The 25,356-nt window shown below is 36.4% G+C and overlaps 1 protein-coding gene across 2 annotated transcripts in view; it reads right to left on the minus strand.

Moving 5' to 3' along the window:
• The window catches only part of RYR3 (ryanodine receptor 3), a 793,997-nt gene that overhangs the window by 768,246 nt on the left and 395 nt on the right, over window positions 1–25,356 (minus strand). The window lies entirely within an intron of this gene.

The following is a 25,356-nucleotide window of genomic DNA, read 5'->3' on the forward strand; positions in this document are numbered from 1 at the left end:
TTAAATGATTTGCTCAGGGTCACACAGTTAGGAACTCTCTGAGGTCAGTTATAAACCCAGGACCTCTCAACTCCAAGCCTGGGACTCAGTCCACTGTGCTACCTGGCTTCCTCTTATCTCTCATTTTATCATGGAAGCAGATATAAAAACTAGGATTTGGACACTTCAAGTGTCCTACAATTAAACTTGAAATTGCCCAACACACACACACACATACATACACTCCTATGTTTATGCCTGCATACACATATACAGACTGAATTCACCCTAGGTGCTAGACTTCCTACTTATAGTCCTGCAATAGTGTCATCTACCATGGAGATAGGCACTTATGCTAAGGATCCAGAAATAGTAATACCTCAGTAAGCCTGTTGGCTTTTATTATTTACTCTAGGGAGCCTACCCAAGGCTTGCTGGCAAATTTGTGGCTTTGTGGGTCATTTGCACTGTCATGTGCATTCTGGAGGTGAAAGTCCAGGCAGGATTTTAACATGAGTCACATGCTAATAACATGGACAAGGACTAAAGGAAAGTGCCAGGCTTAGCCACTCTATCTGTCATCACTTATCAAACAGCTGGGAGATTATAGACATATTCCTACCATTCACCACGAGCATGACTTGGGACAACAGACTGAGCTTCATGAGGTTGGAGGAATCAAGCATGAACACATGTATAGACAAGGTTTTCCATGTGGCTAATGACTATACGCAGCAGGTAGGAGAGTCATTTAGAGTCTTTTCAAGTAACTAACTTAAAAAGCAGAGTAAGTGAATAAAAGAACACATGTCAGTGTAGTAAGAAAGAACTCTCAATTTGGAGTCAGAGAAATTAGGTTTGAATACTAGCTGTGTCTTTTAATACCTTTGTAGAATTATTTGCTATAAGTATGACCTCATTATGAGATCAGGAGTAAAATAAGAACACTCATTATTACCAATATTAGTTAATATTATATTAGAAATGTCAACAATAGAAATGAGAAGGAAAAATGGAAGGACTCAAAATAGGCAGAGGTTATAAAACTATCTCTTTGTAGATGATATGATAATTTATATAGAAAATCCTATTAAATTAAAACAATTAGTTGAAACTATTCATAATTTTAGCAAAGTTGCAGGATATAAAATGAACCTACAAAAATCATCAACATTTCTTTAGATCACCAGCAATGTCCTGTAAGAAGAGATAGTAAGGGACAATTCATTTAAATTAACTGTAGATAGGATAAATTACCTAGAAGTATATAAGTATATAAATAAAGTCAGATTTAAATACCTGGAGAAATGTTAATTGTTCATGGGTGGGCTGAGTCAATATAATTAAAATGACAGTCTTACCTAATCTACTTATTCAATGTTATCCCAGTTAAATTACTGAAAAATATATATTTTATTAAACTAGAAAAAAATTATAAAATTCATTTGGAAAAACATGAGGTAAAGAATATCAAACAAATTAGTGGGGAAAAAGTAAAGGAAGGAGATTTAGCAGTACCAGATTTTGAAGTATTATAAAGCAGTAATGATCAAAACTATCTTGTACTGCCTAAGAAATAGAAAAGTAGATCAGTGGAACAGAACAGACATACAACAGTGTTGTAAAAGATTATAGTAAACTTGTATTTGACAAAAGTTACAAAGCAATCTGGAAGAAACTAAATATAGACCACACTATTTATCGAGATCAAAATGGATATATGATCTTGGTGTAAAGGGAGATATCATAAGCAAATTAGGAGAACAGAGAACATTATCTATAGTATTTATGGTTAGAAGAATTTATAAATAAACAAGAAATAGAAAGCATTGTGAAATATAAAATGGATAATTTTCTATACATTGAAAAGGTTTTTTTCATTGGAAAGGTTTTGTGTAAATAAAACAAATGTGGCTAAGATTGGAAGGAAAGATGGGAAAATTTTTTTATATTTTTTTCAGATAGAGGTTTGATATCCAAAATATATAGTGAACTTTTAAAAATATATAAGAATATGAGCCCCATTTTACAATTGATAAATAGTAAAAGAATATGAACAGAGAGTTTTTGGATAAAGAAACCAAAGCTATATATGACTATTTGAAAAAGTGCTCTAAATCAATATAGAGAGATGCTTATCAAAACAACTCTGGAGATATCATCTTATAACTGTCTGACTTGCTAAAATGATAAAAGGGTGAAATGGAGGGGATATGGAGAAAAGGGACACTAATAAAGTATAAGTGGAACTGTGAACTGATCCAACCATTTTGGAGAACAATCAGGAATTATGTTCAAAGAGTTATAAACTGTGTATGCCTTTTGACCCAGCAATATGACCATCGGGTTTATTTCCTAAGATGGCCAGGGAATAAGGAAAAGAACATATATGTCCTAAAATCTTCATAGCAACTCTCTTTGTGGCAACAAAGAATTGAAAATTGAAGAGATGCTATATCAATTAGGGATTGGCTAAACAAATTGTGGCATATGATTGTGATGGAATTATACTGAGTTATAAAAAAATGACAAACAAGTTAATTTTGGAAAAACATGGAAAGACCTACATGAAATTTTGAAGAGTAAAAAGAAAGAGCCAAGAGAACATTATATTTAGCAACAGAAATATTGTTTGAAGGGTGACGTGTATGTTTGCCTCCAAAGAAAGAACTGATTAATAGAAATAAGTAAGACATAATTTTATATATACATATATCTTTTTGCGTAATGATGCCTTCTCTAATGGGAGAGGGGAGGGAGGGAGGAAGTTAACCAGGTATATGAATGAAACAAATAAATAAATAAATTATTTTTAAAAAGATGTGTGACTTTTGGCAAATAACTTACTCATCTTAGATTCTTAATTTGTAAAAATAAAGACATTGGAATAGATGAACACTAAAGTCACATCTAGCTCTAAATCCATAATCCTATCAAAAATGTTATCCCATCACATTTGAAAGTTGATAGTTGATAATATTTCTTAGTGTCAAAATTGTATTTCTTCAAAACATGACTCTTTAAAAACATATTTTATTTTTCTCCAATTACATTAAAAACAATTTTAACATTCCTTTTTAAAAAAATATTGAATTCCAAATCCTCTTCCTCCCTCCATTCCTCCCTGGGCTAGTGCAATCTATTAAAGATTTTACTTGAGCAATCAAGGCATGAATCTTTTTTAAGATTCACAAGGACAAAGTAAGGAAACTATGAAAGGAGGTATTCATGCTCCTGTTTGCATGAGGAAATTGAAGCACAGAGCAGTAAATCTAGTATCCCTGGGATTTCTAGTTTCTAAGCTTAGATGTGATTTGTTGGTCAGTAAGAGTAAAGGGAAGAATTTATCCAGGTGAAAAAGTAAAAACCAGGCTAATGGAAATCATTGCAAGTAACAGCTCCATTATTTGTTACTAATCATTATCAGTGATAATTATTAATTATTGGTAAATTATCAAACAAAGATAAAATAACAAAAGAGCAAAAATAATGATTATTTTTAATTATTAGCAATTTTACTTTGAAGTACTTTAAATGGAGCTCTCTTCAAAGTCCCTATGTTGCCAGTTATTTACTGTCTGTGTAGCAGAGGGCAAACCACTTAACAGTCTCAGGGTTTTAGCTTCCTCATTTATAAAACAAAACAGTTGGACTAGGTCAGGCATTCTTAATCTTTGTGTGTGTGTGTGTGTGTGTGTGTGTGTGTGTTTGTGTGTGTGTATGTGTGTGTGTGTGTTAGAGAATTCTTGGGGTGTCTAGTGCAGCCTATGGACCCTCTTGTCATAATATTTTAATGCATAAAATAAAATACATAAGACTACCCCCCAATTTTATTGAAATACAATTGTCAAAAAAATTTCAAGTTCACAGATGCCAGGTTTAGATAGAAATCTTCTCTAAAATTTCTTCCAGATCTAAATTTCATAATCCTCTGAAAATGATTTTGCTCAGAAGACCAGACTAAAAATTAATCTCATATTCTTGTCACTAACCAAAATCAGTCTTTGTTTATCCAAACCATCCTCTTCCTTTTTCTAAACAGGGATAAAGTATCTTTCAAAAACTCAGAAGCTATAGAATCCTAAGGATTTTGATTTAGGAGATATGAGGAGGGAGGAGAAAGTTCTAGTAACCCACAAGTGATATACTTTCTTTATATCTTTTTCAGACTAACTGATAACTACAGGCATTCCTTGGAGATATTGCAGGTTTGGTTCCAGAATACTGAGAGAAAGAGAATATTGCAATAAAGCAAGTCACACATTTTCCCCAGTATATGTGTTTATTAAATGTGCAGTATTAGTATATTTTTAAAAACAATGTATATACCTTAATTTAAAATACTTTATTGCTAAAAAATGCTAACCATTATCAGAGTCTTCAGCAAAGTTGTAATCTTTTTGCTGGTGGAATGTCTTGCCTTGATTTTTATGGTTCCTGACTGATCAGTGGTGGTTGCTGAAGGCTGGAGAAGCTATGGCAATATCTTAAAATAAGAGACCAAAGAAGTTTGCAGCATCAATTCACTCTTCTTTACAGAAAAGATTTCACTGTAGCATGCAATGCTATTTGATAGCATTGTACCCATAGTAGAACTTTTTTTTTTTTCGAAATTGGAGTAAGTCCTCTCAAACCCTGCCACTGCTTTATCAAGTAAGTCTATATAATATTCTTTAATATTGTTGTGTGTCAGGGAAGAGGGAGGCCCAAGAAGGAGAGAGATGGGATTATGGAAGAACACACAGAGTATTTACTGATTAAGTTCATTGCCTTATGTTGACATAGTTAATGGTGCTCCAAAACAATTATAATAGCAACATTAAAAACTATTGATCACAGATCATCATAATAGATATAACAATAATGAAAAAGTTTGCAGTATTTTGTGACAGAGATATGATATGAGCCCATGTGTTAGAAAAATGGTGCTAATAAATTTGCTCCATACAGAGTTACCACATCTCTAATTTAGGGAAAAAATGCAACATCTATAAAGCACAATAAAATGAAGTATGCCAGGACATGGGTACAAAACGTCAATGGGTCTTCTTGTGGGAGAATAAGGTAAAGTGGCAAGGGAAAGAACTTTCTATTGACTCTTTTACTTATCTTAGAAAATGATGTCCAAATGTTTAAATTCATTTTTACTGTAAAGCTGGTTAAAGAAGCATCTAGACAAAAGATAATTATGGTGGACTTTACTAGATTTTACAATGTATTGCAAAATGACATTTATTAAAACTGTATGGTACTTGGTTGGATAAAGCAATCAGTCATATTATAGTGTTCCTCCACAAAAATTTGGTCTTATCAAATTGATCAAAGCAAAAAATATTGAACTTGGGTGGCTTGAGTAAAGGGAATTTGCAGAGAGTAGATGCAAAACAATTACTGGGCACTAATTAAATAGATATTATTAATAAAATATATAATTAATTATTAAAATATTGATATATTATACTATTATATAAAATATATATTTATTTCCTCACCACGTTGTCTACTTGCTGACTACCAATCTTACATCTTCACTTTCTGACATAATCTTAGTCTCTGCCTCTTGGTGCTCTGGCTATATGAGCTTTTACCTTATCATCCTATCTAAAATACTTCCCAATTATCATACTGTGCTGTTACATGTGTAAACCTCTATGTTCACTTTATGGCTCTTCTTTATGTATTGTCTTCCCTCATTAGAAGTTTTTTGACTATAGGGACTATCATGATTGTATCTATCTCATTAACACTTAGCAAAGTACCTGTCACATAGTGCTTACTAAATGCTCTCTATCTGTCCATCCTATCTATCTATCTATCTATCTATCTATCTATCTATCTATCTATCTATCTATCTATCTATCTATCTGTCTGTCTGTCTGTCTGTCTGTCTGTGTCTGTCTGTCTGTCTATCTGTCTGTCTGTCTGTGTCTGTCTGTCTATCTATCTGTCTGTCTGTCTATCTACCTACCTATCTATCTAACCTCTCATTGCCAAAGGCAACTGTATTAGTAAGTTACAGTAAAGGTATTGACTTACACTGGAAGAGGGATTTTCCTGACAAAGGAGTTCTTTATGTAAATAACAGATCTAATCCCTATGCCCTATTCAGTAATATTAATAGCAACAAAATATGGACAAATGTATACAGGAAAAAGAGTTTGCAAGGAGATAGAAGCAAACAGAATGTTTGGTAATGATGATATATATATATATATATATATGTGTGTGTGTGTGTGTGTGTGTATATATATATACACATACATATGTACATATTTAAATGATGTAAATAACTTGGGTTTATTGTTCATATACAATCATTTTTGTTCTGGCTTTTGTAGTTGATGTTTTGTTTCTGTTGACTGTTACTAAGTTTAGAATAAAAACACATGTGGCACCAAAGAAAACTGTTAACTTTGAGATTGAAAATGTTGAAGAAGAAAACAAGAAAATAAAACCTAAAACAAAAAACCAAACCAAACCAAAACAAAAAATGGCAATGTAAAAGTAACATGAATTGGTATAAAGGGATCACTGGCCAATGGCGATGCGGTCCTATAAGCATGAATGTTCTGCTCTCTCTGGTGCAATCTGATGAGAAGACTTGAGGAGCTTGCTTTCAGAAATGAATGTGATTGTGTAAGAGTGGGCTCTGCCCTCAATTTCATAGGATGCACAGGTATTCAGTGGCCATTTCTTATCTATTTACTGCTTAGTGAGGCTTACTGATTGGCTGCTTTCTGAATTGAGGGTACATGCAAAGGCTCTTTTAGAGGAGCTCCATCTTTTTCCCTTTTCTGGTAGTGATCAAAGGAAGAATTGCTATAAGCCTCCTAATGCCCACAGTCTACTTTCCTTATGTTGGCTAACACATGGATATGAATATATGACACTTCTGTTTCTTTGCTTCACTGTATTTGTTCTTCCTTGTTCTTTTTTTTAAACATTTCTTGTTTTTTTGATGAGTGAATATCATGGTAGAACAGACCAGGCTGTGACCTTGTGAGCATCAAAAGTTCAGAAGACTCATCATATTCCAGTTATGGTGCTAAGGACTGGCAGTGGGAAACGAGGCTTTAAGATTGTAGAAATGCTTTGAATCCTTTCTCTTTAGTGGTGCTTTTTAGATCTTATGCTTTTTTTTTACTAGTTAACAAATATAGTAAATTAGGATGTAGAAAAGCATGTATGATTCTATGCATTCCCAGCTACTCCTAGCTGATAAGGGTTTGTCTGACATTAAGAGAGAGGGAAGCACTGGGAAGGATGTTTTGACTTTATCCTGTTTGATAAAAGTTTGCATGGCTGGAAAAGGATACTCAAGCACCCAAAACAATATTTAAAGCTTGACAAACAAGACATGGGAGGGAATATCACCAAGGTGCACTGGTGATCTTTGCACTCCTTCCCTGCCCCTTCCCTTGTAAAATACCCTGGAAATCCCATGGGAGAAATTATTTGAGGGAGCATTGAGAATTCCCAAGATGGGAGGAGGGTAATTCCCCAAAACCCAAATAAAAAAATCCAGAAATTTGAAATTTCCAGCATGGCTTTTTCCATCACCTTGACTATACTATCTGTAATATCTTTGAATAAACACTTTTGTGCCTTAAGATGGAGTTTGAGATGCAATTCTTTGGGTAAGAACAAGCACACTCTCTTACCACAAAACTTGCTCTCCCACAATGGGAGTCCATTGCGGAGATTGCCATAGTTATTTTGGCCAGACTGGGTGAGGAACTAGAGCAGCCCCACATGACCTAATTTAGCAATGAATATACATAGTAGCATGTCCTACAGGAAAGGGTAGCAATTCTAAGAGTTGACACAGAAGAGAACTTAGTAGGACAAACTAGCAATATGTTATACTTAATGGTTATAATGGCAAATAAACATATATACAAACATATGCATAGATAAACATCTTAAAGATTAAAAGAGATACTATTAGTTATTGAAAAGTTGCTTTTAGTGTCTAAATGCACAAACATATTTTTACTATGAAGATGATTTTTTTAACCACTCAGACAAAAAGGTAATAAGGCATTAGATTCGCCCTACCAGGTATTAAAATATTCTGAAAAGTAGCATATGTTAATATCCTATGGAATTAGGTTGTATAGAGAAACAGTGATCATTGAAGATGTCATAATGTTTCCCACTCAAATCTGGTAGTCATTTAGGTTTAAAATTGAATATAACAATAAATGTTGATCCAGGGGTTTTCAAAAAGGGAACTTGAATTGTCTCTGTTACCCTTATCAGACTGGCTCTTAGTTTTAGAAAAACACTACATTCTTTGAAAAGTTTCATTGTTGAAGGGTATTTTGGTAATTTACCCAGTTGTTTTTGCTGTGGAATATCTCTGATGGCATACTTTCTGTCTTTGTAAAGGAGTTTCCTGGCTAACTTTCCTAAAACTGATGGAATTATGCCTAAGAAATGAGAAGAAGATATAACCATTGTACTCACATATGTTTGGCTCCGTTTAGCTCCCAATTGCTATTTGTCTTCCATTTTCCTGACTACTCAGTTGTCTATAAAACTAGCCCACTCAAGATTTCCTTCTTCCCCACCCTCACCCCAAACTTTAATTTTTTCCAATTTCATGTATAAATTTTTAACATTTAAAAAAAATTTGAAGTTCCAAATTCTTTCCCTCTCTCCTCTCCCCACTCCCTGAAACAACAATTTGATATAGATTATACATTCATAGTTTTGAAAAAACATGTTTCCATATTAGTCATGCTGTTAAAAAATAGACCCCCCCAAAAAGACAACAAGAAAAATGAAGTGCAAAAAAAAGTAGGCTTTGATTGGCATTCAGACTCCATCAGTTCTTTCTCTGGAGGTTTAAGCATTTTTCATCATGAGTCTTTCAAAATTGTTTTAAGTCATTGTATTGCTAAGAACAAGTAAGGCATCCATAAGTTACTATGTACAGTGTATCTTCTTGTTATACTCACTTCACCTTGTGTCAAAAAGTCTTTCCAGGTTTTTCTTGAAGCATCCTGCTTGTCATTTCTTACAACAGAATGGTATTCCATCACAATCATATACTATAACTTGTTCAGCCATTTCCCAATTGATGGATATTTCCTCAATTTCCAACTCTGCCACCACAAAAAGAATTGCTAGAAATAGATTTGTACATATAGGCACTTTTCTTTTTTCTTTTCCCTTTTTAAAAAATCTCTTCAGAAAATAGACCTAGTAGTGCTATTGCTTGGTCAAAGGGTCAGGAGCCCTTCATTCCTTTCCTCTCCCATTTTCTCCTAGTTAAACAGGCTCCAGTGCAGACCTTATATGCCTGGCCATCTTTTGATATGTTCATAGCATCTGAGGTCCCCTTAAGACATGAGTCTCCAGAAAGTTACCCTAGATATGAATCAGCACATCGTGGTTTAGCATTCATTGAAATAGCCTTCACCGATGCATTTAATTTACTGAGTCAGAGGACATGTTAACTTGAAACAAAAAGATATTTAATCAAAGAAGCAATTAGTTGAGAAAGTCCAAGCTCAGCATTAGAACCAACATTTCTACAGAAATTATGCAATTCATTTGTAGTATGGAACTTAAAACCAATGACAAAATTTCCCCCACTTAAAAGGGAGTAAATTCTTTCACAGGTTATCACTGCCACTTACCAACCTGACAGGTAAGCCATCCAAATTGAGGCAATAAAGCACTGAAGGAGAGAGAGGAACTAGCTTGTGACAGGTCAGTCAAATCAACAACACCACCTTCACCCTTTAGAAAGAGATAGAGTTAGCTCTAGCCCCTGAACACAAGAACCTTAGAAATAGCAATGCTCCAAAGAAAATGATCCTGATTCTATTCCAGGCTCCATGGCTATCACAGGAGAAAAATTATGGTGGAGAAGTGGTCTTCATCACTATCATCGTGTTATTAATTAACTGTCATTGATGGGCTTGAGAGTGCTGAGAATATCGACATCTCCGCCTAGCCCACAGAGCAAATGTCCTGCTTCCAGCCCAGCCCTTGTAGCCACCATCAGAGGAGCATCTCTCATGGAGATGTATCTTTGGAACTGTTCTGCTGGGGCTATAGCCATAGCTTTTGAAGATGCAGAAAAGAACATTCTTGCTACCAAAGTCCTTGGCACTTTCAAATGATTCCCTATCAGACCTGGATGTGACCTTATTAGTAGAAGTGGCAGAAAATGAATTACCATTGGCTTTGTCATAGCATCCCAAGGTCCACAGGACCTTTCCATCTGACCCGAAGCTGGAACTTTCTCTGTGTTCTCTGCCCCATTAGAATGCTAGCTCCTTGAGAACAGAGACTATCTTACTTTCATAGTCATATCATCAGTGTTTAGCACAATGCTTTGCATGCAGTAAGCACTAAATAAATGCTTTTTCATAGATTCACTTATTCATTCATAAGAGTATAAGAGTGAGAGGGGACACATACCAGGAACATATGTGACCAAAACTATACATGGAAATGCACTCAAATAGGGAATATATTGGAAAGTAATATGTGACCAGACAGATGTGGGGAACATGGTTGGCCAAGGTGTTTCATGTACTGATGTTCTCTGCTGACATCATTGGGTCACTCTGTTTCTTGCTGAGCTGCCCCTGACTTCCTCCCCCTCCACCCCTCTTTCCTGGGGCTGTTTGGCAACTGCTTTGGTGCATCTTTTCTGAAATGCTACTGCTCTTTGCTTCTATCTGCTGGTATTAATAAGTAATGCAACTTCTTTGCTAAATGATGCTATTCTCTGCTGTCACCTGCTGGTTTTAATTTTATTTTTAATGTAGTTTCTTCTAATGGCAGTATTCTGGCAGTTCTTTGTCTTTTATCTCTTTTGTGGTGCTTTTCTTAGCCAAATGCACCTAGCCAGCTAGAGAAAGAAGCTTTCTGTTATCTTTAAATCTCGTTTGAACTGCCCTTGCCCCTGTTGACCCCAAGGCTCTTTCAGTATAATTTCTATCTGAGTTATGTTTTGAAATTCATTTTCACTCCAGTTGGGTCCTCAGGTTACTAACCTGATTACTTTTCAAATAATCTCAGGGAGTCTGCTCAGAGAAACTGCAAATAAGCTGGGACAAGGAGCTTCTGTTTGCGTTCCATAATTAGAAACTTTCATATAAATAAACTTAGAAGAAAGGCTAAACGAGGCAAGATGGAGATGATGATCTATGGTCACTGTTCTCTATCCCCCTCATTTCTCACAGCAACCTAAATTTCTATATTCCCTACAGATAATCTCATATTTCGTTTTTTATAGGAAAACAATCTGACATTTGAGACAACCATCACATCCCTTCTAAACCCTCGTGTTTTCAGCCAGTTTTCACTACAGTATGTTTTCTATGTCTTTCATCAATCTAGTTTCTATTTTCTAAATACATTACAACTTGTCAATGTTCCCTCTAAAATGTGGTGCTCAGAAAAGACCACAAAAACACAGGTATCATTTCCTTCTTTCTGATACTAGCCTTCTATTTACTCTAAGATAGTAACAGAATTTTTTGGCTGCCATGTCACATGGTTGTCTTATGCTGAACTTACACTCCACTAAAACAGCTAGGATCTTGTACTAAAATGATTTGCTCTCTCATCCTTCAATCTAAAAAATTTAATTAAAATATATTGTTAAGTTTTGATATGTAGATTTGCATATAGATATATTTTGCTTTGACATCGTCTACATTTGTTTCTATATTTTCTTTCTCCTTCTGAGATATCTCTCACATAATAAAAAGAAAAGGGAAAAAATCAATAAAATGAATTCCATTGTTATCATTGGTGATTTGATGATAAATTTGATGATTTCTCAACTGTTTGGTTGTTTTTTCCATATATACTAATATAGTCATTGTTTATATTGTTTTCCTGGTTTTGGTAATTTAACTTTGTATCAGCTCAGATGTTTTCCCAAGTTTCTCTGTGTTCATCATTTTAATTATTTCTTATAGCACCACAATGTTCCATTACATTAATATACCACAATTTATTTAGTCATCTCCTAATAAATGGATATCTATATTGCTTCCAATTTATTGCTACTATAAAAAGGGCAAGTATAAATGTTTTTACACATGTGAAGTTCTTTTGTCACTGACCTCTTTGGGTTTATAAGCCTAGCAATGACCTCTTGGTCATTTTATTGATATAATTTCAAATTGTTTACAGAATGGTTGTTCTAACCCACAGTTCTAGCAACAATGAATTTGTGTGCCTATCTTTTTATAATACCTCCAAAATTCATTATTTCCATCTTTTGTCATATATGTGAGGTAAGCTGAAATATCAATGCTGTTTTGTTTTATATTTGTTATTATTAGTGATTTGAAGCATTCTTTCATGTGGTTGTTAATAGTTTGCAATTCTTCTTTTAAGAACTCTTTGTTCTTCTCCTTTCATTACTTACCCAATGGAAAATTGCTTTGGTTTTTGCATTCTGTTACTTATTTATATGTCTTGGATATTAAATTCTCATCTGAAAATGTGATACAAAGATTTTTCCCACTCTGTTACTTCCTTCTTATTCTAGATGCATTAATTTTGCTTGTGCAGAAACTTTTTGGTTTAATGTAATTTGTTATCCATTTTATATTTTGTATTTGCTTCTATAACTTCTTTAGTTAAGGATTTACTCCCTACCTATAGTTTTAGAAATATGATCTGCTTCTCTTCTAATTTTTGTTATAATCTTTCATATTCAGATAATGTAGCCATTTTAATGTATCGTGAAATATGGTGTAAGATGTTGGTCTAAGCCTAATTTTTGCTAGTTTGCATTCTAGTTTTCTCAGTTCTTAGCAAATATGGAGCTTTGCCCTAGGTAATTCATTTTGAAGCTCATTAAAATTATTAAGTTCAGTTATTTCTTATTGTCCCTTGTCTAGTCTATTGATTTACTTTTTAAATTTTTAAATGAATGCCAAATGAGTCTTGATGATTGTGACTTTATATTATAGCTTGAGCTCTATAAGTGCCTTTGTTCCTCAATTCATACATTTCTTCATTATTTTTCTTGAAATTCTAGATATTTCGTTCCTCCAAGTTAATTTGTCATTATTATTATGTATCGCTCTGAAAAGTATTCCTTTGGTAGTTTGACTGACTCTGCAAAGTCTATCATGCTATCAAAGGAACCCAGTCTGGACATGGAAAAATATATCTTAAAGATAATGTGGTATAGAGGAAAGAGGGCTGTATCAGAATAAGAAAGGTCTAGATTGAAACACCATCTCTGACATTTAGTAGCAATACCACCTTAGGAAAGTCACTTCTCTTCTATGAGCTCATATGCAAACTAGAGACAATAATACTTATATAGTATTTAGCTCTCAGGGTTTCTGTGAAATTCCAATTAGATGATGACGTAAAATCATTTTTCAAAAATTAAAGCATTTGGTTCCGCTCATTTTCACTCTTCATAATTTAATGTAGGTCTTTCCATGTTTTAAAAAATTAACCTGCTCATCATTTCTTTTGGCACAACAGTATTCCATCATAATCATATGCTACAATTTGTTTAGTCATTTCCCAATTAATGGACATCCCTTCAATTACCAGGTTTTTGTCACCACAAAGAGGGCTGCTATAAATATTTTAGAACATATAAGTTCTTTACCTTAATATATATCAACACAAATATTATTTGAAGAATGATTTGTGTATGTCCGCTTCTAGAGAAAGAACTGATTAATAAAATAAGCAAGACAGTTTTATATTATATATATGACATATATATGATATTTATTATCTTATATATGTCAAATGATGCCTTCTCTAATGGTGGAAGGGGGAGGAATTTATCTGGGTAGTTTAATGTAACAAACAAAGAAAAATACTTAAAAAGAAAAAATAAACAAAGCATTATATCAGTTATTATTACCATAGTAGTTAACGTGAGAAAGGTTGAGCTCACCAGATCAATAAGCGATAATAGATATGTTCCATCAATAAGCCTTAGGATTTTGGCCAAGTGACTTTACATCCCTGAGATGGACAAAATAGTTTTCAACTTTGATATTCTAGAGTTCTCTGATTCTGTTTCATAGAAGAGGGAGTTAATACTCCCATATATATGACTCTCCCACTAGAGATGATCTCTTTAATATTCCTTGAACAGCTTTGCATATTCCCTCTACTGGTTTCATTGATGTCTTCTCACTCCACTCTGTCCAAATCCTTTCTACCTTTGAATCTTAACTTAAGTCCCATCTCAACTATGCCACCTTCCCTAGTCATTTAGCCCAAACTTTCTCTGAGCCCCTTTAGCAATGAGAAAGTCTATACTAATCATTTGGTCATTGGCATATATGCAGCCATCAAAGGTTGGCTCCTTTCTTAACTTGAGGACACAATGTCGAGGGAATAGATAATGGAGAATATTAGAACTGTAATCAAGAGGCTTGAATATGAATCCTGCCTAATATATTTATAAGATATATACCCTACCCTCTTACCTCCCAACCTCCCTGTACCCTGGGGCTCTCGAGTTCTACTGATACACTATTTTGAAGGCTGTGAGCAAGTCTAGAGTCCCTGTTTTACTTGCAAGCATAAAGATATAAATTCTATTTAATTTACGTCTCAGATGTTTTTTTTCTGTAGAAATTTATAAGCCTTTCTAAAAAGGTGCTAAAAGGTTATTCATACTCAATAGATTGTGGTAGTGATATTTATTATTGCCTTCAGAGAAAGGTCTCTAAAGAGTTGGGTAGATTTTCTATGGAGCATCTAGAGAGAGGCTCATACAAGGTTCAGTGTAAGATCAAAAGGTATGGATGAATTGCACCTGGGAAGGGAGGCTTGTCATAGATGAAACCACAAATCCATCAAAGTATCTGTTATTAGTTAAGGCCAACCTCAGAGTAACTCTGCCTGTCTTTTTAAACACTGCAACAACAGAACATGTATCCAAGGGCTTTATGGAGACAATGAATTTAAAGTACTTTGCAAATGTGATAGTACTCTATAAATCTAAACTGTGAGGCTGCTACTATTGTTCCTGACAGGCAGCATAGCATGGTGAGTGGACGGGGAGCTTCCCTTGTAGTGAGGAATACCTGGATTCCTATTCTACCTCGGCCACATGCTGGCTGTGTGATTCTGGGCAAGTCATTTAATGCTCCTAGGAAGATCTCTAAGACTATAAAGTTCAGAGAACATGTTGATATGAATTGGTAGAGGAAATTCCTTAACAAGAACTCCCTTCATTGATGAAATCTTAGACCTGGTTTTAAAAAGAGGTATAATCATATTAACCAATCAGTGGGCATTTATTAAACTCTGACTCCAATGTGCTAAGTGCTGGTGATGCAAAGAAAGAGCAAAAGCAATTCTTGCCCAGAAGGCTCTTACATTCTAATAGAGGAAAAACATATGTAAATAGGAGGATAAATAAAGTATATAGAAGGTAAAGAGGAAATGGCAGTAGCTGCCAGGCACTAGGAAAACCTCTAGAGGAGGTGGTTTTTTATGAGAATTTTAAGGGAAACAAACTATTTAAGAGTCAAAGACAAAGAGGGAGAACATAAACCTGGTTCCATTGAAATAGAGTAAACATTCATTAACTGTTTTTTCCCCTGTCACCCAAGAAATATTTGTGAATCTACCATATGAAGTGCTATTAAGAGGTCTCGTATTAAGACTATGAGACAGAGCCTTTACTCCAAAAGAACTTGGGATCTATTGCTGCTGATGTGAAAGTTTAAGGATGTCAGGCAACTCAAATCAGAAATAATTCAAAGCATGCAGGCATCCTCTCAGGGCCCTAAAAGAGTTTTTCAATCTCTTAGAGGAGAGTAATCGTCGCAAATAGGACTGTATTCACTCATACCATTAGATGTGAGGTCCTTTAGAGAAGGGTCTATCTTTGTCATTCTTAGTATCCACAGAGCTTATCTGAGTGCCTAGTACGTAGTTGACGCTTTCTAAATTCTTGTTGACTTGCTCATTTGGAACTGATATCACCATGGCAGAGAAGGCAGCACATCTTGAACTTCACTTCAAATTCTGGCGCTATCATTTTCTCATAGATATAATCTTAGGAAAATCTCTAGGTTTCCGTTTTCTCATCTGTAAAATAAGGGAATTTTTGTGACCTCTAAGATCCCTTTTTTAGTTCTAAATCTAGTACTTCTGTGAACCATATTTCTACATGCAGTGGAACTAAGAATAGAAAGGTGAAATGATTTGGAAAACCACACAACTCTTTATTGGAACAAATATGACCCAAACCATCACACACCTCTGACTTGATTCACTTGAATGATGCAAAGACTGACTTCATGCTCCTCTATCAAGTGTTCATCTTGTATTGCACTTTCTGTAGAAATGAGAATTATTTAAAACACAGTTATGGTCTATGCCTTGAAGATATTCTAGCTAGTCTATTTGGTTTTATGTGTGTGTTTATTTTTGTGGGGAAAGGTTTCCATTACACACAGAAATGTTTTTTGACAATTATTGTCAGATATTTTGTGATTCAGATTCCCTCCCTTCTTCCCTTCCCTCCTTTTCAATCTCCTCCCAGAAGCAGTAAATAGCTGGGTATAGGTTATACCCATGCTGTCCTGTAATACATATTTTCATGTTACTTGTACTATAAAAGAAGAAACATATCACAATACAATTAAAAAAAAACTCATGAATGAACTAAAGCAAAAAGTGGCATGCTTTGATCTGCAGTCAGATTCCACCAGGTCCTTCTTTGGCTATGGATAGCACTTTTCATCATGAGTCCCTTAGGATATCTTGGAATCTTGAATTGCTGATGATAGTATAGTCCTTCACAGTTGATCAATATTTCTGTTACTATATGCATTGTTCCCCTGGTTCTGCTCACTTCACTTTGCATCCGTTCACATAACTCTAGGTTTTTCTGAACTCATCCTATTGATTATTTCTTATGGTAGGACAGTATGCAATTACAATTATATACAACAATTTGTTTGGTCATTCTCCCATTGATGGACACCCCTAAGTTTCCCATTCTCTGCCACTATGAAAAGAACTGCTAAAATATTTTTGCACAAGTAGGTCCTTTCCCCCATCTCTGTATCCCAAAGAGATATTGATATTGCTGGGTCAAAGTTTATGCATAGTTTTGTGACCCTTTGGGTATGGTTCCATATTTTTTTTTCAGAATGGTAGTATCAGTTCAAAATTCCATCCACAGTGTATTGGTGTCCCAGTTTTCCCATATCCCCTCCAACATTTATCATTTTCCTTTTTGCTCATATTAGCCAGTTTGATATGTGTGAGATTATCCCATTTGGTATTATTGTTTCTTGACCCAAAAGAAGACAGACAGTCCCATCATCACATCCTGTTGACTCAGAACAAACTACATCTAAGCTTAACCCTACATGAATGGAGATACTGGGGCATACATAAGGATTGCAGGGTCACATTTAGCCACATATACCTGCTGATTTGGACTTTGCCTTCCAGGGTCTTCTGCTGGGTTTAGTGTGACCAACTATGGCTATGCATTCTCACAGAGACTTTTTTAAAAATTTACAGTCTGGATCAGAGCCATGGCACAGGATATATGAGTTCAGTCAATACTTTTTTTTACATTGTATTTAAATGCAAATGACAGAAGTTTCTCTTTCTTCCTGGGATTTCTCTACATTCCCAAACTTTAGATAATATATCAGCCAATAAGTATCATGTTTATTATGTGCCAGGCATCAGGTTAAACATTGGAGATACCAAAAAAAAAATGGAAAAAAGTAGAAACAGTCCTTGCCTTAAAAGAACTTACATTTAAAAGGGATTTTATATATAAATACATATGTATATGTGTGTATACATATATATGTGTGTGTATATATATATAGAGAGGTATATTAGGTATACACACACACACACACACACACATACCCCAAAGAATGCAAAATAACATCAGTAGACAGGTAAAAGGATTATATATTCTTTTAATGTTAATTTTTATTTCCTTTAGTTGAAAAAGGAGTCAGCTACTCAGTCTCCTGTAAATTCTTTCACTATTGGAGGAGCTTTGGGCAGCTGAGTTCAAGGTGATATAACCTGTCAGATGATAAAGATGGTCAGGAATTGGGTTTGTCATCTTAAAACTTCATCTCAGGGAGGAGAAAAATTTTCTATCATTTTATCTCTTGCCTTGATACTGAACTGCCTCTTATGGAAGAAGGAAATCTTTTTATTTTCCACTCAAGCTTGTCTCTGATTCAGAATTTTAAAAACCAAGTACAGATAAATATCTGCTCTAGTTAATAAAGTTTTCTTCTTCAGGCTTTCAGTGAAGCTGTCCTCTTTCTCTATCTAGGTTATAGTTTTTTCTCCTCTGGCTATAGGGCAGGCATAGGTAAAGTTGAAATTCTTTACACATGCAATGTCTCTGTGTTCTTATACTGCTTCTGGCCTGCTCAGTCTCCTCCCATCACTGCAGTGCATACCTCATCCATTCATTCATTTAACATATATGTTCCCTCCTCATGAACAATGCCGGGGCTATTTTTCTCTGTAATATTCCTATAATCCACTTTTTTCTTTTCTCCCCCCCCCCCCGAAAAACAAAACAAAACAAAACAAAAAACTCTTACCTTCTTTCTGAGGATCAATACTATGTATTGGCTCTAAGGCAGAAGAGAAGTAAGGACTAGGCAATGAAAGTTAAGTCACTTGGTTAGGGTCCACAACCTAGGAAGATTCTAAGGCCAGATTTGAAATCAGAACTTCCCATCTCCAGCCCTGACTCTCTCTAGCCACTAAGCCACCTAGCTGCCCCCAACCACATTTTTTCTTTAAAAAGAATTTATCAAAGATCTACAGGGAGGGAACTAATCTGTTTATACCTGCTGCTGAGACTTCTGAAAACAATGTGTTAAATCTCAAAGCAGTGGGGAAAATAATATTAGGGGGACTGATTAGAAGGCTTTTGCTAGTTTAGAAGCCTAACCTGCCACCATGAGGACCCCCTTTAAAGTGGGGACCATATTTCCCATTTAACTATTACTGAATTAAATAGCAGACACAATCTCTGCTCCTTGCCTGTTAAATTCTATGTAAATTTAAGAATCCTGGCGCTATATCCGAAAGAGTTCTCAGAGGGTACCCAGTCCAGTTCCCACTTGATGTTCAGTCACATTCAACTCTTTGATTGGAGTTTTCTTGGCAAAGATACTAGAGTGATTTGCCATTTTTTTCTCTACCTCTTTTTATACACGAGGAAACGGAGACAAACAGGGTTGAGCAACCTACCTAGGGTCACACAACTAATACGTGTTTGAGGCAAGATTTGAATTCTAGTCTTCCTGACTCTGGATCCAATGCTCTATTGACTGTAGTATCTAGCATCCCATCTTTAGAGATGAGGAAATTGGGGTCTAGGCAAGTTAAAAATGACTTTCCCAAACTCACATGGATTAGCAAAATATCACTGTGGGGAGGAGGTGTATTTGAGCCTTAATCTTATCTTATTCCTGTGCCAAGGCTACTTTGCCTTTGTTATAATCATTGTTGAAAGTCACCAGGCACTTTTCAGTTCAATATATGAATCTCTTCTATGCAGAAAGGTAGCCTGAGCTAGATGGAGGATGGAATTGGCATGGCAAAGGGAGTTTTAGTTCTTTTCTTTTTGAGTATTGCATAATCAGCTTGAGGTAAAACTGGTTTGCCCTTTATTTTCTAACAATTTAGAAGAATAAATGACATTGTGCAAAAAAGATCCTGGCTGCCCAAGCAGTTCAACCCCATAGCAAGATCAAGTCTAAGGTGCCAGCAGTTTTTTTCTCCTCTCCCTAAGGTGGAGAGGTGCTGCGGTGGCAAAACCCACTGGACCAAAGGAAACTGCAGTGGCTTGAAATGTTTCCCTCCTAAATACACCCTCCTCCCAGTTTCCAGGCAGGAGGAAGGCTGAATTCATTCAGCTAGGGCCCAGAAGACCTAATTTGCCTCTCTGGGGATAACTGGCATACCACAGGTGGGTGCATTTGTACTGCAGTCTCAGCATTGGTGCTGCTCCCCTGGCACATTAGCATTGCCCTTATCCAGATCTTGCTGAAAGATATCTTTGAGAGGATCTGATGTATTAAGCACAGGTCCCCTCCAGAAAGCACTGATCATGGCTAAAGTATCAAAGGCCCAGTTGAACCTCAGTTTCCACATCTGTAAAATAAGAGGATTGGATTAAATGATGTCTAAATTCCACTGGTTGTAGATCTTTGATCTTCTGGTTCTAAGTAAGGAAACCTATGGAGAACAAGAAATGAATTCTAGAATCTCAAAACACAGTGATAGACATCATCTGACAGTGAGGTGATGGGTTCAATATGCAGAATGAGACATATTTTTGGACATGAACAATGTGGGAATGTGTTTTGCCTGACTATGCAAATTGATTGCAAGCTTCCCCCCCCCTTCTTTTGTTTCAAATTAGAAGCTAGGTGGGAGGGAGAGAAAATAAATGCTTGTTAATTGAAAAAATAAACTAAGATGAAAGATTTAAAAAGAGACAATGGTAGAAGACAAAAAGGGGAATGTTTTAATATAGAATGTTATAGAACTATTAGTTCTTGCTACAAGTGAAGGATGTTTTACCAAAGGAAAGAGACTTTTTGCAGGATTTTTTTGGTGAGGAGGAAGAGAACAAGAACAATGGCTAACCTGGAAACCAAAGTACCCAAGACTGTTAACAGTAAGTCATTTGAATAGTCTAGAAGGCCTTGAAGTTAATTACAAAGAAATGGAGTTGATTTTTAAACATAAAAAAACACAAAACAAAAATTATTTCAACAATATATTTGGAAGAGGAGAAAACAAAATTCTGAAATAATAAGAAATGCTAGTTGAGATGTAAACTAAAATAAAATAAGTATAGAGAAAACACGTGTAATAATTCACATTTCTATACATTGTGAGATACAGCACAAATATTGTTATCCCCTTTTTACAAATAAGAAAGGGTAAATGTGTCTTGTTCACCTCAGTGAGCTACTATTTGAGTTGAGATGTATTAAGTAAAGCTGTTTAAACAAGTCTGTCAAGTTATACAGTAAAGGAAAGTACTCTCAGACTTGGTAGCTTCTCCCCTTCTCTTTTCAACTACATTCCATCCACAGAACTCTCCCATCTTTTTGTAAGTACACACAGTCATTATTACTATATTTGCAAGGAATTAAAGACCATTTGCAATCAGGCATCACATCTATGTTTAATAATAATATTGGCATCAAGGTAAATGCTTGAGGAAAATAAAAACATCTCATTTGACTGCAAACCAGTTTTCTAATGCAATTCCCCAAACAATTGGCTTTTTCAAGTTAGAAGGCTTTCACCACCATCTTCTCCCTAGAGCTCTGCAGCTTCCAAATCCACCCTTCTGCTGATGCACAACTTAACGAAAGTATGAGCTATTGCCCTCTCCTATGCTGCTGAGGTGGCCTTTTCCACCTTAAGTTGGAAATAAAGACCTGGCAAAGATTGAAATGTGACTGACCCCTCCAGGATGTTTTATTATGAAGAATCAAAGGTTGGGTGTCCAACTAGGTATTGTGCTTTGTTTGACCAGAAGCTCAGCTCAGATATTTCTATATGATAAGCTAAGGGAGACAGGACTGAGAAGCAGGACATGACCTTGGGATTCCTTAGAGGACAGGCAGATTTAGAACACTTTCTGAAACCATTAAAATTAAATCCAGAGAAGTCAGAAAGTCATCAGCTGCCTCCTATACCAAGCACTGGACTGGGTATCAGGAGGTCTGCATTGTAATTCCAACTCTTATTCCAACTCAGCTAAACTGACTGGGCTGCAGGGGCCCCAGTGCCTATGCGATTTGAAGACTTCAGTACTCATGTTTCCCCTCCTCTCCTTCACCAAACGTCTTACCTCTGGGAGGAACAGCTGCAGAAAGCATTATGCCAGCAAATTGCAGGAGCTATTAGAACGGGCTGTGTTGAGTGAAAAGCAAGAATTTCTTGGGAAAACCTTTGTCACTCACTCCTACCTGGAATAAGGCAGACAGGTTTTGTGCTCCTGTTAGAACTGCTAGACTTATACCTGAGACTCCTCTCGCCACACTTAGAGCAAAAAGAACAAAAGAATGGGAGACTACATCATTCCTCCCAAGTCTCTCAAGTCCCAAAGACCATGATCTTTGCCTTGTTAACTGCAAATCAGGAACAGGTGATAGACTGAGGAGAGGTTGGTATTGAGTATGGACACCTACCAACCTTTAATTGAAATGAAGTTGGATGTACCTGCATTGGTTCTATTGTTGGTCTTTGTAATTTTGGAGGGGTGAGCAAGGTTAATTGTTAAAAACCAAAACAGAAGCCTTTAATTCTATTCAGTGTGGATGCTGCAGTCTGAGAAAAAAGCCATAGTGGGGGTGTGTGTAGGGAAATCATCCTCTGCTTTCTGGCACTCTCTAAATACCATGCAGTGCCAGCTACTGAGCTAACTCTCTGATATGGGGCAATTGCCACTCTTCTCACCATAAGTTCTGATTCTCAGGTTGGTTGCTGCCAGGTTTATCTGCTTCTGAGCAGCTTTAAGTTATGTCAGTGAGAACAGTAGGAAGGGGGGAGAGAACCCCATGGCTAAAACTGGAAGGAGGGGCAAAATTAAGTGTTTTTGTTTTGTTTTGTTTTGTTTTGTTTTGTTTTAAATGTGAAGAGCATTCGCTTCCCTTTCTCTCTCTTCCACTTGTATTGATGTTCATTGTCACTTTCAAAAGGTCAAAATAAGGGAGATGTGTGTTCATGCGTTTTTTTCTGTATATATGTACACATGTATATAATATTCTAGCAAAAGGGTTAGCATCAAGAAAAATATTATTACTGAAACCTTCCAGAGGTTCCAAACTTTTTGTTAGAATTTTCTTGTGGTTCACTAAATGGTGAGTTTAGAATTTTTCATGGCACAGGGTCAAGTGAAACATTAATGCCCAGCACATTGTGTTCTGCCCCTTCACTTCTAAAATCCAACCCTCCCCCACCACATGGTAAGCCTGTAACATGATTCTGAACCATCTCACTCCAGGGATAGCTTTAGACACTATCATTTTCATCATTGTGATCATAATCATCACCACCATCACATCAGCATCAACAGCAAACAGAATTTATAAAGGGTCCTCCTGAATTTGGAACTGTGCAGTACTGAAGGACAGGACAGAAATGGCCACTGTCTCTGCCCTTCAGGAGGGAGACTTCTAAAAGCCATATTTGAAAAATGGTGACTTCCACCTTTTGGATCAAGTAACCAGCACCCAAACCTGCAGTCAGGAATGTTGCTAGGTCAAAGAGGTGATATCTGGCCAACATGCCTTTTAAAGATATTTAGGGAAGGTTATAAATGCCCCAGGATAAAAATAATGGGGTGAGAGTGTTAATAATATTCTACCTTCATTGACCCAGTCATGGCCAATGATGTGAATCCAAGTTCTTAAATCACACTGTCAGGATACTCCAGAGATCCCTAACATTCCTATGGGCAGCAATATGAAAGTCAAAAAGACTTGCAGAGATGAAATATTTGTGGTTATTTAGAATTAGGAATTACTTTGCCTTGTACACACATAAAGAGAAAGAATGATTTCAGGAACTTAGTTTATGCCTGGTTCTCAATCCAGGGCATTTTAAAACTGGAAGCTCCTTAGGAGCAAGGAATTTGTCTCCTTTCATTATTCTGCAGAGTAGGGAACTTAATAAATATTAAGTGATGACAACAATCAGAGACTTGCTGTATGAGCCTGGCTAAGTCATTTGACCTCTTCTATGATCCAGTACCCTCATCCGTCTGTCAGTTTTCTCTCTGGGAACCAAAGATGAAGATACTTCTAATAATTCCAGAAGGGAAAAAAATGTAACTATTACAAAGATTCTACAGTTTAAAGCTACATACCTACCTATAGCCTTTAACCAATTATCTCTTTAGCCATCACTAAGATGCACCAATCTCTACAGTGAGCTTTGGCTGCAGATGAATAGAAAACAGCAATACTGCTTGATAGCTTTGGAAAGTCACTGAAGGTGGTGGCTAAGGCCAAGGGAGAAATGAAAGGTGGAAATTTCAAAAATGCAAATGTGATCCCACTAAAAACCAGTCTCTGTTTAAAGCTCGGGCTCTATAAAGCTATCTCTCCATTCAGAATTGACCCCAGCAGTCAGGAGGGAAGTTCTTAACACTATTAGTGACCACAAAAAAGTATTAAATTGCTATCAACTAAAGCTAGAGTCCAGTCCTGGTGGAAGTAATGCCTGAAACCTGGCTATGCACCTATCTTCTGTAGGATTCTAGGGGGCTGACATCTTTGGGAAAGAAACACAAAAAAATTCATGAGTGCTATTAGGGGTTTGAAGGCAATCTGGAGCCTCAACTCTGTAGGGCAAGACAATCTTAAAGCATGTGGTGTGAAACATAAAGCTGTGGGGTCTAGCTTTGGCACTTTAATAAGGAACCAGAAAGTTCCTCCAGGATGTCAGGTTAAAATGATCTTCAGTCTTTTAAAGCCAAAACTGTACTCTGAGGGGCACTGGTGAAGGAAGAGAAAAGATAGGGAAGCTTGGTCTATGAAGGACAGGAAAAAGAGAGGATAGTTGGAAGTCGGGACCCTGGCAGTTGTCTTTAATGGTGGCTCAGTTGGATAGTAGGGGGTTAGTTGGAGGGGTGGGGAGGAGTGCCCTAATTCCAGGATCCAGTCAGTGTATATAAAAGCCCCCATCCTCCTACCCCTATTACTAATAGAGTGAGTCTCAAGATTTCCTCCTACACGAACTTCTGAGAGGAAAGGATCATGTAGATGCCAAAGTCATCTGTTCCCTTCCCCTAAGAATTAGAGCATAGAAGCACCTCCGAGTGCCAGGGAGCTGAAGTGGGGTAACATGGAGCTTAATCCAGGGACTACCCCAGGTTCATGGGACACTGGGCTAAGGCAGAGATCAGAGTAACGTACTTTTCCCTTTAGGTCCCAACAGCTAAGTTAACACTAAAACAGCTATGGTTATCGTAAGGCACAGTGATTGAAGGGAGAATCTGCATAATTCCAGGACCCTGTGCAGAGGTGTCTGTATCTTTTCTTCCTGTCTCATCCTTAGTCCCTCCAACCTGCCCCATCCTCCTGCCGGCACAGCTGGCGCGTCCCCAGTTTGCACAGCGTCTCTGTCGGATGAGACAAAGCTAAGGGAAATGGAGGGGGGTGGGGGGCTTACAAGGGGGAAACGATTGGTGGTAAGGACAAGGGTGGGGTCTTCCCTCTCCTACCTTCTTAAGGCAAAGCCTGAGCAAAAGCTGTCAGGAAGTTTGGCCAGTCCATGGTTTTTAAACCAAGTACCAAGTTGACCGTATAAACTGGCAGCTTGGGATTGGGGTAAAGGGAGGAGGTTCACAGGAATGTT

The sequence above is a fragment of the Monodelphis domestica genome, chromosome 1, assembly GCF_027887165.1.
Source record: "Monodelphis domestica isolate mMonDom1 chromosome 1, mMonDom1.pri, whole genome shotgun sequence".
Taxonomy (NCBI): domain Eukaryota; kingdom Metazoa; phylum Chordata; class Mammalia; order Didelphimorphia; family Didelphidae; genus Monodelphis; species Monodelphis domestica.